Raw genomic sequence first — 16,923 nt, 5'->3', positions numbered from 1 at the left:
CCATGGGGTTTTCTTGGCAAAGATACTGGAGTGGGTTGTCATTTCCTTCTCTGGTGGATCACGTTTTGTCATGTCTCCTGAGAAACCTGTATAATGGTCAAGAAGCGACAGTTAAAACCGGATATGGAAGAACTGATTGGTTTAGCATAGAAAAAGGAGTACGACAAGGATGTATATTGTCACCATGTTTATTTAATTTATATGCAGAGTACATAATGCAAAATGCCAGCCTAGATGAATCAGAAGCCAGAATTAAGATTGCTGGGGAAAGCATCAACAACCTCAGATATTAAGATGATACCACTCTAAGGGCAGAAAGTGAAGAGGACCTAAAGAGCCTCTTGCTAAGAGTGAAAGAGGAGAGCACAAAAGTTGGCTTGAAACTCAACATAAAAAAAACTATGATCATGGCATCCAGACCCATCACTCCTTGGCAAATAGAAGGGGAAGTCATGGAAGCAGTGACAGACTTCACGTTCCTGGGATCCAAGATCACTGCAGATGGTGACTGCAGCCATGAAATTAAAAGATGCCTGCTCCTTGGGAGGAAAGCTATGGCAAACCTAGACAGCATAATAAAAGTAGAGACATCACCCTGCAAATGAAAGCCTGTGTGGTCAAAGCAATGGTATTCCCAGTAGTAGTAGAAGAAGAAGAGATTGTACTGCAGCCATGAAATTAAAAGATGCCTGCTCCTTGGGAGGAAAGCTATGGCAAACCTAGACAGCATAATAAAAGTAGAGACATCACCCTGCAAATGAAAGCCTGTGTGGTCAAAGCAATGGTATTCCCAGTAGTAGTAGAAGAAGAAGAGATTGGATTTATACCCTGCCCTTTACTCAGAGTCTCAGAGTGGTTTACAAATTCCTTTCCCTTCCCCTAGGTGGGGCTGAGAGAGCTCTCTCAAGAACCGCGCTTTCAAGGACAACTCTTGTCAGAACTATAAAAAACAAGACAGGCTTCAGTGTGGATACAATAGAAAAAAATAAGCTCACTGAAGAAAACCACTCTTGTATAACTTTAACACAGTTATACTTTTTATAATGTTTATAATGCAAATTTCCTATACTAGACAACATTCATCCTTGTGTGAAGTACATTTCATAAATATAGGAAAAGCCAGTAGATAATGGTATGAATACATTACAAAATCTTGATGCAAATATTCTTGACATTGTTTTGGCTATGCTCCTAGAATGTTTACTCTTTAAGGCGTCCTAACGAAGCTGTGAAGTGGACAAAGCAAACTGAAAAGTCTTTGTTTTTCAAGTTCTGCTGCAGGAATGACAATAATATGAATCAGTGCAACATCTCTCTAACGTCTTCCCAAAGCTCTTCAGAACTATGGCTTGCCCAAGGTTATCCAGCAGCTGCAAGTGGAGAAGTGAGGAATCAAACCCAGTTCTCCCAGATTAGGGTCCACACAGTTAACCACTACACCAAACCGGCTGCGAGAGTTGGACCATAAGGAAGGCCAAGCACCGAAGAATAGATGCTTTCAAATTATGGTGCTGTAGAAGACTCTTGAGAGTCCCTTGGACTGCAAGAAGATCAATCCTAAAGGAAATTAACCCTGACTGTTCCCTGGAAGGCCAGATACTGAAGCTGAAGCTCAAATACTTTGGCCACCAAATGAGATAGGAGCATTCACTGGAGAAGACCCTGATGCTGGGAAAGATTGAAGGTAAAAGAAGAAGGGGACGGCAAAGGATGAGATGGTTAGACAGTGTTATCGATGCAACGGACATGAAATTAAGCAAACTCTGGAGGACAATGGAAGACAGGAGGGTCTGGCATGATGTGGTCCATGGGGGTCGCGAAGAGTCAGACTTGACTGTACAACTGAACAACAACAACAAAAAGTTCTAGGGTATAAATTCTATGTTAATTTTAATTTTATCATATCTGGAATAAGACTGTACAATATAGGCAAAGTGGTTTGTAGTATTAATGTATTATTGGTTTTATTGTATGCATGACTTGTGGGCTGAAATAATATTGATTGATTCATCTGGAAAACACTGAAGTAGTGACAAAAATAAACACTGTTATACTCAAAATATTGAAAGCAGAATATGAAAACTCTTAGAAGGATCTAGCTAAAGGGATTGACCAGGAAGCAGAGTGGCGGATGAGACAAAGTAAGTAAATAATGTGAAGTAAAGCACATGTTTTATTTATTTATCAGATATACCCTCCCAGCCAAAGCAGGCTCAGGGTGGCTTACATAAAAGAGTAAAAACACATAAATAACAGTTATAAACAATCATGAATCCTCTAAAACAATCTGCTATTACAAGGTGTTAGTAAACATTATAATAATGTTGTTTAGTGATGGCAGCAGCAATTCAATGATCTATCCTAGTAGTCAGCTTGTAGATTTATTTCTTTCTGTGGAAGGCACAGGCTGTTGATGGTAGCTCCAGGGACAGGGCTCTCTACCTTTCGACTGTTGGGGGCGGCTTCTTCATTGAAGGCTTGCTGGAAGAGCTCAGTCTTGCAGGCCCTGCATAACTGCATAACTTCCCACAGGGCCCTGATCTCTTCTGGGAGCTTGTTCCACCAGTACGGAGCTGCCACCAAAAAGGCCCTGGCCCTGGTTATGACCAGCCTGGTGTCTTTAAGACCTGAGAGGGCCAGTCGATTTTAGGACTCTGATCACAGTGCTCTTGGGGTAACATGTGGGGAAAAGCGGACCCTCTGGTATGTAGGCCCCTGACCATAAAGGGCTTTAAAGGTAAGAACCAGCACCTTGAAGTGAATTCAGTATGCTATCAGCAGCCAGTGCAATGCTTTCAGCACAGGCTGGATGTGCTCCTGCACAGGGAGGCCCATCAGGAGCCTACCTGCAGCATTTTGCAATAGCTGTAGCTTCTGGATTTGAGAAAAGGACAGCCCCATGTAGAGAGCATTATAGTAGTCCAATCTCGAGGTGACCATCGCATGGATCACTGTTACCAAGTCATTGTGTTCGAGGACAGGAACCAACTGCTTGATCAGCCAAAGATGGTAAAAGGCTGACTTGGCAGTGGCTGCTACCTGGGCCTCCATTGTTAAGAAGGCGTCCAAGAGCACTCCCAAACTTCTAACCTCTGGTGCTGGCACCAACGGAGCCCCATTGAAGGTTGAGAGTGGGATCCCTTCCCTTGGCCCACCCCAGCTCAGGCACAGGACCTCCGCCTTCATCGGATTCAATTTTAGTTGGCTCAGATCTTCTGGTTTAGAATCAGACTGGCCACCCAACAACAGATAGAGCTGGGTGTCATCTGCATACTGGTGACATCCCAGTCCAGGCCTCTGGGCAAATTGGGCAAGGGGGCGCATATAGTTGTTAAATAATATTAGGGAAAACACCACTCCTTGGGGCACTCCACAGTCCAGTGGATGCCTTCGGGATAGAGAACTTTTCAAATGAGTAAGTTTGTTTCCTGATTAAAGAGGACCTGAACTGAGAGATTTATTTGAGAATCCAAACCTGAGCAGCTGGACTGTGGGAGGAAGGGGGGTGGGAGGTTTGTAGTCTTCCCCGTGGAAGAAAGTGGCTTTCATTGTAATCAGAGAGGGAGAGACAGCGTCTAGGAAGCAATCTGTTTGGGATGAGAGTCCTCTCTGATACTACAGCCTTCCTGAGGAGTGCAGTCTGATATACAAGCAAAAGATATAGAGTGGCTTAAATACCCAGAGTCATTTTGTGTAAAAAAGATGCTTTATTTGGTCTGACTTTGAGAATTACGGATTGCTGGTGGGGTGGAAACGATGTGGATCTTATTTTTTACGGTGTGAAGCTTGCCCATATTTGTATTAGCTCTGAAATGTCAGAGTGAAGAGAAATACCAGGCATTTTAAAACTGAGGCGTGTTTTTAAAAGACTGGGAGGCAGAAAGAAGCTTTGTTCATATTTGGAATAGCTCTGGAATGTCAGCGTGAAGAAACACCCTTATCTGTGGAAGTGATTTACTGACTATGAATGCCTGCTGGGACACCAAATTTGCTTATTTGCTAAATTTTGGTCTGAAAATAAAAGAGGCCCCACCCTTGCATTATATGATTGTTGAAACTTGATTTGCTATGGTATTTCAGGATTGCAGAATAGGGTTGTATAAGCTTTGTATAGTTTTTAAATGAAATGAAATGGTAAAACAACTATTTTGTATAAAATAGTATTATATTAGAATAAATATATGAAAATGAGCAAATCTAGTAAGCCTTCTCTGGGTCAAATCAAATCAGTGGGAACAATGCTTTCACAAGATTCTTTAAAAGAGGTCCAGGCAAATTTGCAAGCAACTTTTTTAACTGGGTTGAACCAATTACAGAATAGCTTAACCCAGATAACAACTCAGATTAAAGACATAAATGATAAAATGGAGGATTTCCAAAACCAACGTAAGGAAAACAAACAAGAAACCATCAAGTTTGTTAAAAAAAACTGACAAAAAGTAGAAAAAGCCCAACAGAAAGTAGAAGAATTGGTAGAAGTACAACAGGTGTCAGATAACAGAATGATTATGCTGGAAATGGATAAAGCGGCCTACAGGCTGAGGTTCCAGAACATCCAAGAGGATAAGGAAGAGGACTTGACCCTTTTATTAGCACAATCACTTGCACCAGAGATGGAGGTTGAAAGTGATGATTTTCAAAGAGAGATAGAGCGAATTTACAGAGTAAATTCAAGCTATGCTAGAAAGAACAAAGTACCAAGAGAGGTTCACGTAAAATTTACTAAAAGAGCAGTGCGAGTTGCAGTGCTGAGGAGAAAGAGAGATAAAAATCTGACTATAAAAGGAAATGTGATTAAAACTTTGAAAGAGGTACCATGGAGGATGAGAAAGAAGAGGAAAGAATATGATTCCCTCTCATCAGTATTGAAAGCCAATGATATCTCTTATAGATGGCTGATACCAGAAGAACTCCTCTTTTCATATGAAGGCCAGAGATACAAACTCAACATTGAAAGCACAAGACTTTTTGAAGAAATATGGAAAGAGACTTTCATTAAATAGGGAAGAGCCCAAAGAAAAGGAACTAGACAAAGAGAAAGAAGAAGATTCAGAGACTCAGTCAAAGGACAGCTTGAGAGAATCAGAAATGGAGCAAGAATAAGGAGCCAAAGCAGCACCACAAATGGAAACAAGAAGACAGACCAAACATAAACAAACTGATAGTAAGGTAAAAACATGTGATGGATAGAGAACAAATTAGAATCCTTACACTTAATGTGAATGGACTTAATTCACCACAGAAGAGGAAAAGGACATTTTTACAGCTGCAAAAACTAAACTTGGACATAATTTGTTTACAAGAAACCCATATTAGGTGAACTGATCAACATTTATTAGAGTGTAATAGATTGAGGAAAATTTTTATAGCTTTGGATTCAAAGAAGAAAAAAAGAGGCGTTGTAACATATATTAAAGAGAAAATTAATCCTAAACTTATTTTTGCCTCTGAAGATGGTAGAACTCTGATGGTAGAAGTCCAAAGAGAGGGGAAGAAGATTTTAGTGACTAATATTTATGCACCAAATTGCCACCAAGAAATTTTTTATCAGAATCTGGAACAGGAATTAGCAACTTATGAATATGAAGAATACTGCCTGATTGAAGACTATAATGCAGTTTTTGATAATGCACAAGATAGAAAAACAGCTGAACAAATTAAAAAATCTGGAACACTACCGCCAAAGACATTTTTACAGTTAGCAGAAGAATATAATTTAGTTGACACACGGAGAACAAGAAATCCAATAACAAGACTTTACTTTTTATTCTCAAAGGCACAAGTCATGGTCTAGAATTGACATGTGCTGGATTTCAGCAAATTTGATGAATAATGTAGGAGAAGTAGATATCTTACCAAGAACTTTTGCAGATCATAATCCTGTATTCCTGAAAATGATGGGCGCTTCTAAGAAATTTAGTTGGAAGCTGAATATACAGCACTTGAAGAGAAGTTTGTGATGGAGACAAAAAAGGAACTAGAACATTTCTTCAAACACAATATTCAACCGGATATCTCCCTAAATACAGTTTGGGATGCTAGTAAGGCCTTCTTCAGAGGAATGGCAATTAAATTTGCAGCGAATCAAAAGAAAGATAGATTGAAGAAATTACAGGAGTTGAAAGATCAATTAACAAAGAAAAGCTGAAAAAGTACCCAGCGGTTAATGAGTTGAAAATAAAAATATAATTGATATAACATCAAATTAATGTGATATTGTCTGAAGAAATTGCTAAGAAAATTAAATTTGCAAAGCAAAAGTATTTTGAAAATGCTAGTAAATCAGGAAGATGGCTGGCATATAGATTTAGGAGGGAGAAGGAAAATCCTTAGTACGGGTGTTGAGAGATGAGAATGGTACAGAAGAGTATCAACAAGAAGATGATAGTAGAAAACTTTTACAAAAAATTATACCAAGCAAAGAGTATTTCTGTAGACAAACAGAGAAAATATCTTAAGAAATATAATAGTATTAAGTTAAGTGAAGAACAGAAAGTAAAATTAAATGGACTTATAACACCAAAAGAAGATACAATCAAGAAACAAAATAAAGGCAAAGCGCCTGGACCAGATGGACTCCCAATAGAATATTATAGCACTTTTGAAGATTGTTTATTAATACCATATAAAATGGTGCTGGAAAACATATTGGAAGAAGGGAATTTACCACAATCATGGAAAGAAGCTACTATCTCTTTGATACATAAGGAAAATATAGATTTTAAAGAAGTGAAAAATTATAGACCAATTTCACTTTTAAGTGTGGATTATAAAATTTTTGCTGCTATTTTAGCATCACACTTGACGAAGGTACTGGTAGATATAATACATCAAGTTCAAGCATGCTTTCTGCCAAAGAGACAATTGAGAAATAATGTAAGAATAATTATAAATACTTTGGAATATTATGAAGCACACCCGGAAAAACAAATGGCATAAAGTTTTTTGGATGCAGAGAAAGCTTTTTGATAATGTTAGTTGGAATTTTATGATGGAGCAATTACGTGTGATTGATGCTGGAGAAGATTTTATTAAGATGACTCAACCAATTTATACTCAACAGAGTGCTAAAGTGAGAATTAATGGAGATTTAACAAAAGAGATACCAACTGAGAAGAAAACAAGACAAGGATGTCCATTATCCCCGTTTTTATTCATCCTCACTCTGGAAGTATTAAATAATGTGATTAGGAAAGATAAAAGTATTAGAGGAAGAACAATATGTGGAGAAGAATACAAAGTACAGGCCTTTGTGGATGATTTAGCTTTTATTTTGGAAGATCCCACCACTTCTATAGTCAGTTTGATGAAGAACTTAATGGAATTTCGCAAGATGGCGGGAATGAAAGCGAACAGACAAAAGACAAAGATTATTACAAAAAATATAACACACCCTATGATAAAAAAGCTGGTTGAGAAGATAGGCTTTCAATCAGAGCAAAGAGTAAAATACTTAAGTATTACTTTGACAAATAAATGTAGCTCTTTGATGGAAGATAATTATATGAAACTATTAAAAGAAATCCAAAAAGATTTAGACAAATGAAACAAGTTATAATTTATGGGAAGAATGGCTGCAATTAAAATGAATATCCTTTAGGCTTATTTTTCAATTTTACAGACACAATCATACTTCCAGGAACTGAACAAAATAACAAGGAAATTTATATGGCAAGGGAAGAAACCGCGAATGAAACTGAAGGCACTATGGGACTTTAAACAGAATGGGCTTTGGTCTTCCAGATTGGGGGGCTTTTTTTGCCCCCCGAAGGGGAATTTTTTTATTTTTGCATTTTCTACACACTACATATATATGGAATGGGGAAAGGAGTACTAATGCCCTATCACTATTACTATGGGAAATGGGTCAGGGAAGTCTAAATACATATAATCTACTGGATGAGGGGGGGGAACTACCATTCTATTCTAAATCTCCTACTGGATATGGGGAAGGGGTAAAGACTAATACAAATCACGATCTAAAAAAGCTTAAAAATAGACTTTTTTAACCTATTAGTACAGGTTATAAAGAGATTAGTTCGATTATAAAAAGTATAAAGTTATTAGCTTGGCACATTTACTGCCCTTAGCACTCATGCTTTAGTTTTAGAGTCTTTTCTTCTCAGATTTCTTCATTTTCTGCAGTTTGGGAACGGCCTCTCCTTTCACTGATTAAGATTATTCTGATGACAAAGAAGTTTGGCTTGTTGAGTCCTATGAGTAGGACTCCTCACCTTCTTCCTCCACATCCGTTTTTAAATTCTTTTCCTTTTGCTTCTTTTTTACATTAAGCATTTGATCCATAAATCTTTCCGCATTTGGAACAGAGTCAATTTTATATTTTTTAACCTGGTAATTAAAACTCAACCCTTCCGGAAATAGCCATCTATACTCTACTCCCTTTTTTTGCAGAGAGAGAGTAAGCATCCTGTATAGTTTCCTCTTTTTTCTTACTTCGAATGGGATGTCTTTCAAAAATTTTATCTCTTCATTCTTGATTTTTAAGGATTTCCCCATTGTTGACTTTAGCACCAGTTCCCTGGTTGATTGTTTTATGAATTTTAAATAAGTTTCCCCTGGGAGTTTATTTTTCTTTATAAAGTCCGGATAAGTCCTGTACACCACATCCATTTCCTTAATTAAGTCTTCTTGTTTGTAATCCATTAGTGGGGCCAAGGCAATCGCCAAGAGTTCCTTTAGATCCTCATTCTTATCCTCAGGTATTCCGAGGATCTCTCCTTCTCTGCTTCATCCACTCTTTTATTCTCTCCAGACTGGGGGACATATTATAAAGCCTGTGCATTGACATGGATTAAAGAATGGATAAGAAGGGGGGGCGTGGCGTCGGAGCCAAATGGAACGGATGCCTGATCGCTGAGCTCCATCCCAAAATCCCTTGCATCATCGAAAAATCATCTTCTACCCGATAAAAAGTTATTCCCTACCATGGGAAGATCTTCTAATATTAAAAAAAGATCTGCTACGAACTCTAAAACAGTTCAGGAATACTTCCCAAATCCACAATCCAGGACTCCTCCGAAGACTCCCACTTCAACTGGAGGTAAGATGGTGGAGGACATCACGAACCCTGATGGTGAAGGCGCCAAGAATTCTTTGACTCCCTACAGACTCTTGAGTGCAGTATGACTTCTACAATTACAACCCTTTTGCAGCCCATTACCTCTCAATTACAGGACTTAAAAGAATCACTTAACAAAATAGCCCAGACAGCTGACTCTGCAATGGAAGTCGGGCTTGCAATCCAAGAAGACACTAAATACCTTTATATCAGAGAGGAATGGGCCACAGATAAAATCCTAGCGATAGAAAATCACCTACGTGCTGGAAACCTGAAGTTCCGTGGTTTTCCTGAGCAAGCTGAACAAAATTCAGAACTCAGCTCTTTTCTGGCAAATTGGCTTGCAACTGCCCTTAAATTGGAAAAGGGGGTTGCGCCATTAATAGACTGGGCATACAGAGTGGGACCAGCATGCCAAAATCAACGGTTATTACCAAGAGACATTGTAGCAAAATCTACCTGTTCCAGAACCAAGGTGGCCATTTTAGAACAAGCCAGATCGCAAGGCTATTTGTTACATGCTGATCACAAAATCTTGGTATTACAAGACTTTCTCCAGACAATCTACAATGGAGAAAACTTTTAAAACCAATCACACCGGCTTTGCGAATGGTTAACTTTTTTGTTTTTTTAAAAAAAAATTTCTAAAAACTACAAGAAAATAGGGTAAGGGAAACTATAAGCTATGGGATAAAGTAAAGATAAACCCCTAAAAACCGAAGAGGTGGGGATCATATAATGCTTACAATAAAATTGCTTTGAATAAAAAAGAGTAATTTGTTACATTGTAGGTGATCATTAAACATTAAAATTGCTTAGGTAATTCAAGTCCAGGTATTCTGACTTAGTAAAGAATCATATACAAGAATGGTAAATAATAACAATCAAAAGTCAAACTTCAGAGAAAATTATAATCTCATTTGCCTCTTCTTTCCCTCAATCGATATCCTTGCTTGGGGGTGGCTGCCCCACGTTCCGATTCCGAGTCTTCTCCAGTAAGTGCTTCATCATCACTCCCCTTGTTGCTCTTCTCATCCTCTTCTCCTGTTGGATCCATCTGTTGCTGCAGAAACTCTCTTGCTTTCATAACAGAGTCAATTTCCCTCTCTTATCTTTAAATTTGAAGAGAATGACTTCGGGTACAATCCATTTGTAGGATATGTTGTTCTTTTGTAGAAACAAAGCCAAGTCTTTGTATTTTTTTCTTTCCCCCCCTTATTTCAAAAGGAATGTCTTTCAAAACTCTTATCTCCTTTCCATCAATTTTAAGAGTAGTTCCCTTACTTGTCTTCTGGAGAATCTTACCACCACCTCACCGGGCAGATTACCTTTCTTTATGTATTCTGAATATGACCTATAGATCACATCTATTTCACTTTGAAGACAATCCGCTTTAAAATCTGCAACCGGTCCCAAAGCATCACTCAAAATCTGTTTAAGATTCTCTCCTTTAGTCTCAGGAACTCCCTGAAATCTCAGTATGTAGCTTGCCTTTTCCATTTGTACCTGTAACAGCTAGGCTTCATCAGAATTTCTCTTCTTTTCCATCTCCTGCATTTGTTTTTTAAGCTTTTTGGTGTTTGCATCCACTTCTTTAAGATTCTCAGCTGTTTGCTCTGGTATTTTTTGAAGTCTCATCTAGTTGCTGTTGCTGTGCAGTGAAATTTTGATTGAGTGTTTTCATTTGCTCCAGCAGGGGTCGCAATGCTTCTGTTACCATCTTAGAGATGTCTATGGTTGTTTCCAGTTGCGTGACCGCACTCGCTGGGCTGGCACTTCCTGAAGGAAGCTTAGGTTTCGTTTGCTTTTCTTTCTCCGTCTTCTTCAGCGACATCTTTGAAACTGTTTATCTTTAACAAAGTTTGTCAAAAGTCTCTAAAGTCTGCAAATCGCCTGTAATTTTCTTGTAAGTTCCTTACTATTGTCTCATTTTGCCTTTAGTTCCACCCCCCTTTAAAAAGCATGCTTTAAGTCCATTTTTATTTCCAGGGGGGTTCCTGCCCCCCTCGCTTACTTTAGGGGGAACTTTCAGCCATTTTTCTGGTTCTCATTTAAACCAAACTCACTTTCAATGTAGATCCTGTGGATCTTGCCTTCAAACATTTAAAATGCTCAACCTCCACTCGCTTGTCCCAGTGTGTGTCTTTGAGTCCAGTACTGGAACACCATCAGGGCATCGGAATGCCTCAATCCACTGACAGTGTTCTGGGAGAGAGGCGATTCTCAGCGTCCCATGGCTAGGAGCCTTTCGCAAAGGCTCCAGCGGGGGTGCGTACAATCGCACCCCCTCTCATCTGCTGGCTCACAGATCGCATCATTGGGAGCTCCCGAGACACGTGTCCGCCATTAAATCGCCAAAACCGGAAGTCCACGGCTAACTTAAAATACCGATGGATGGCATTGCATAAACTGCAAGTGATTCACGATGGCACAACATACCAAGCCTCTGATCTTGACTCATGCGTACAACTCCTTAAAGACCTGCAAATTGATCCCCTGATGCTTCCTGAAAAGCCTGAAGATCTTGGAGCTCCAGCACAGCATGCAGAACGTTGACACAGGCTTAAAAAATTAAGGGAACGTTGAAGCACTACAGGCTTGTGGCGATTTCTGTTGTATAAAGCTTACTATTTTATATTATAGAAATTTATCATTGTTATATTAAGGCTTATTATTAGATTTAGCTGTTTAATTAGCATTTTTTGATGGGCAGAAGAGAAAATATCTCTCATTTAGTTTAGATAAAATGCATCTTTAATATCAACGTGAAAGCAGGGAAGGGGGCAGGGTGTTTTCTACTGTTCTAGCTCCCTCTAGTGTTTAAAATACATCAATATCCTATTTGTTAAAACCCTGTGTAATAGGGTAGCAGGACACGGTTTATAGCCCTGCGTAGTTAAAGCTGTTTAAAATGTTATATATATGGTTCATAAAAAGTTTCCTTTCCATTATGGTTCATGTTTTGTTTAGAGGATATTTAACAACCAGGTTGGACGACCGTAAAGTGCCTTTTTTTCATTTTACTTCCCCACTGGTGGACCTCCTGATGGCACTGGTATTTCTGGCCACCGTGTGATACAGAGTGTTGGACTGGATGGTCCTTTGGCCTGATCCAACATTGGCATCTCTTATGTTCTTATGTTCTTAAGGTTGGAAGCTGTTTTTAATGATCTTCAAGGCTCTACCCAAGTTAAACTAAGAAACGAAACAGATTTTACCTGTTTTTCTCTATATATCTACATCCAAACTTTCAGTTAATTGTTTGCTTTTGAATGAATTGTATTTGCTATATTTGCTCTATTGAATTTCCATGATGTCTCAATCTAATGTCAAAATTATCTCCCTAAATTGTAGAGGGCTGAATTCAGTTATTAAGAAAAAGAGGATTGCTTCGGCACTACTGAAGCCTGAGGTAATCTTTCTTCAAGAAACTCATCTTAATGCAAAACAATTGCTTGTTTTTAATTTGTCTAAATTATCCCAACAGTTTCAAGCACATGGAAATTCAAAGTCCAGAAGTGGTGCAATCCTTTTAAGCAGGACCTTTCAGTTCATCACTGATACTGTAGAAAAAGACCCTCTTGGCAGATTTCTGTTTGTGAAAGGTAGTTACTATGGGAAACTGTTGACCCTGGTCTCCATTTATGCACCCAATAGTAGCCAAATTTCCTTTCTTACAGACACATTTGCAAAACTGAACTCTTTTGGCAATGTTCCATTTATTATTGGTGGGAGATTTCAACTACATTTCAGATGCTTTTTTAGATAGATCCCGTCCACATTCATCTGCTCATAGTTGGGCAAAGCTTAAACAGCCTAAATCTATCCAATTTCAAACTGTATTTAAGAAATATGCACTCTATGATATCTGGAGAGATAGACTCAATAATGAAAGAAACTACACGTTCTACTCCCCAAAATACAATACCCACACTAGGATCGATTATATTCTTGTATCAGCATCCATAGCCAATCTATTCCTTTCAGAAGACATAGGAACCAGGCTATGGTCGGACCACTCTTGGGTTGAAAGTGAAATGTTGTATGAGGATAAATCAAATTGTAACTACTCTTGGAGCTTATAATAATCTTTTATGGACAGAAACAACAGCAAAAAACATTGAGAAGTACATTAAGGAATATTTTAAATTCAATGTGGAATGTGGTGTACCCAAATACACAGTCTGGGATGCTTTTAAAACTGTCCTTCAAGGCAAATTAATGTCATTTGCAGCCTCCTGCAAAAAAAGAAAAAACCAAATTAAGTCAGACATACAGGCAAACATTAAAAAATTAGAAGACGAATACAAAGCATATGGCCGTAAAAAAACATATCGAAAATTACTTTCAGAATGGAAAAAATTTGAGTCGATAGAAGTTTCTCAGATTCAAAAACAAATCATGTACATCAAACAGAAATACCAGCTTAGAGGCACACAATCTATCAAACTTATAGCCTGGAAGGTTAGGAAAAAACAGCAGACTTAATCACTCAGAAATAAGCAAGGACATTCGCTTTATTCCACTCAAGATATTTTAGAATCCTTTCTACAGTATTATACTACACTATACACCACTAGCAAGCCTCAATTTCAAGATATCTCACACTTTTTGGCAAAACATCCTCTATTACAACACTTAACACAACCAATGCTTGAAGCTCCTATAACCCCACAAGAAATCCAAAACACTATTAGAAATCTCAAGATTTACAAATCCCTGGGCTGTGACAGTTTTACGCCCGAGTTTTACAAAAAATATTATTCTCAGTTACACACTCATTTGGCTGAAACATGCAACCAAGTAATGTTAGCAGGCATTATGCCTTATCCTTGGAATAATGGCAAGAATTATAGTAATACCCCCAAAAAAACAGAGACCAAACTGACCCTACCTCATACAGGCCTATATCTCTTCTCAACACAGATTATAAGATTTTCACTGCAACTTTAACAGCTAGGCTAAATAAAATAGTTGGTTTCATAATACACCCAGATCAATCAGGATTTATTCAAAATTGAGATATCTCAGATAACACAAGAAAGATTTTAAACACCATTCAATTATTGCTGACATAGGCAGGTAGAATCCTCATTTATTCTTTCTTTAGACATAGAAAAAGCCTTCGACAAGGTGGAACCCTATTATTTAGAATGAGTTCTTGAACACTTAGGCTTTGGCGGTAATTTTAAAAGAGCAATCCATGCACTATGCCACTCTCCCAGAGTACAACTCAATAAATGGACAAAACTCAGATACCTTCCATCTTTCCAGAGGGACACGGCAAGGGTGCCCAATGTCCCCCCTTCTGTTTGCCATTGATATAGAGCCCTTGGCTCAAGCTATCCGTTCCCATCCAAACATCATAGGCATTACAGTAGGTGACGAAGAAATCAAACTAAGTCTTTTCGCTGACGACATGGCAGTACTTGCAACCAACCCACAAACTACAGTACTTGAACTAGAACAACTGCAAAATTCCTTTGGAAACTTCTCAGGTTTGAATGCGAACCCCTCTAAAACTTTGCTCTACCCAATCACACTTTCACAAAAACACAAGATATATATCAAGAATAACTATAACTACACTTGGGTAGAAAAAACATGGCAGTATTTGGGAATAGAAATCCCTCTCTGTTTAGCTGACATATTTAAATACGATTTTTTACCACTTAACAAAACAATAGATACCTTATCATCTCAAAGCGACTTCTCCAGATCTTCCTTGATGGAAAAAATACAAATGATTAAGACATTCATTTCCCCCAAATTTTTGTTTTTATTTCACACATTACCTATAACTATTCCATTAAACTTATCCAAACAATGGCCTTTACAAATTTTATATGGAACAAAGCTCCCCCACGAGTCGTTTAAACAGGTTGTCAACTCTTCCAGGAGAGTCCCAGAGAATTTCTCCCAAAGGTTTATGTAAATCAGCAGTAATCAATAAAAAACCATTTGAACCCTGGGCACGTCCTACATATTAGGTCTTATTAAACAATATAATCAATAGTTCCTATCTGACTGGAAAATAGCAGAGGATACTTATCTGAATAATGTTTCCCTCCAGAACATTTTATGGGAGAGCACAGCAAATAGACCTTCAGATATATCCAATAACATCTTTTTACATAACACACTTAAGATATGGGATAGAAGAAAGCACTTTTTAGGTCCAAAGGTCTCACTCATCACTACCTTTTTAGGACAGACCTGGTTTCAACCTGGTCTCACATCATATGTATTATGGAAGTGTAATAATATCTCTAGACTATTTATATTGCAGGACAATGAATTACTACCCAAACTAGCTATAGAAAAAAAATACAAATGTTCCATTCCCTGGTTTGAATATTACTAAGTGAAACATTTAACAAACTCTTTGTTGTCCTCTTCAAATTTTTCTAGACCACTAACTTTATTTGAACGTATTTTAAAAATGGATAGGACTCACTTTAAGAACCTTATTTCAGTTCTATATGCTGATCTAATTGTATCTCACTCCAATCAAACACCTAGCTACCAAACTTCATGGCAATCGGATTGCATTACTTCTCTTAACGAGGAATCTTGGCAAGAAATTTGGTCCTCCTCGTCTATTACTTCTAAATCCCTGAATGTACAACTGCAAAGCTATAAAGTATTAACACGATGGTAACTAACAGCAGCAAAATTACACAATATCACAAAATCATGCTCACCAGCTTGTTGGAGGTCCTGCGGGGGCTATGGGTCTTTTATCCACTGTTGGTGGTACTGTCTTGTTGTGAAAAAATTCTGGATAAAAATTTCAAAAGCTATTAGAACTATCACTGGTTATTACATTCCTCTCTCCTCAGAAACATATTTATTGGATCTTTGGAATGACCAAACTATTCCTAGAATTAGAAGAGAAGAATTAGAAGAAGAATGACCAAACTATTCCTAGAATTTCAATCTTTATGGTAGCAGTGAAAACGATTATAGCCAATACGTGGAAAAGTACAAATAATATGACTCTCTCACAATGGTATAACAAACTTTGCGAATTATACTCTATGGACAAGTTATCAGACAAGGTTTCTAATTTTTCTTACCCATCAGGGCACAGTGATTTCCAGTTAAAACGGTTTCCATTTTTAGAATATATTTTTAATAATGATTCATCTAAAACTGTTCAGGTCCCAAAGAAATATTATGATATCATTCATTTGACATAATAGTAACAGGTTCAACTTGAGTTATAAACGATATGTATAATAATTTCCATAATTGTTATGGTTTTTGTGATATTCCTCTAAGGTTCTGTTGTTGTTGTGTTGTAAATTGTAAAACTGAAATTAAATTTCTTTTAAAAAAAAGAATGGATAAGAACGGAAAATATTAGACTGCTAAAATTGGAGGGACATGATTAAAACTAGTATGGCATGCTTATCTTTGGTATCAAAAAGCAGACTTAATCACAATCAAAAAGCAGACAATCACAAATATTTTAAAAGCCATTTTAATCACAATCAAAAAGCAGACAATCACAAATATTTTAAAAGCCATTTGGTGAGGAAAGCACTGCTGCTAGTATGGGAAAAAATTAGACATAAAATATATGTGAAGATCCTGAAATGGGTCTTCCCGGTGGAAGCATTTACTCAACCTACATTATTGGAGAAGGAAAAAGTAGTTAGATATGAAGATTTATTAGGAAAGGAAGATAGGCTGAAGACCAAAGAAGAATTAGAGGAACAAAATATATATTTGGATTGGTGGACAAAAGTACAGTTAGAATCTAGATCTGCTAAAGATAGACCTCAGGGGTTTGATGCAGAACAATCGACGTTTGATACACTTTTATATGAAACAAAAGA

This window comes from Gekko japonicus, unplaced genomic scaffold (genome assembly GCF_001447785.1).
Source record: "Gekko japonicus isolate JY-2015 unplaced genomic scaffold, Gekko_japonicus_V1.1 scaffold1800, whole genome shotgun sequence".
Taxonomy (NCBI): domain Eukaryota; kingdom Metazoa; phylum Chordata; class Lepidosauria; order Squamata; family Gekkonidae; genus Gekko; species Gekko japonicus.
Note: the sequence above shows the minus strand (reverse complement) of the source record.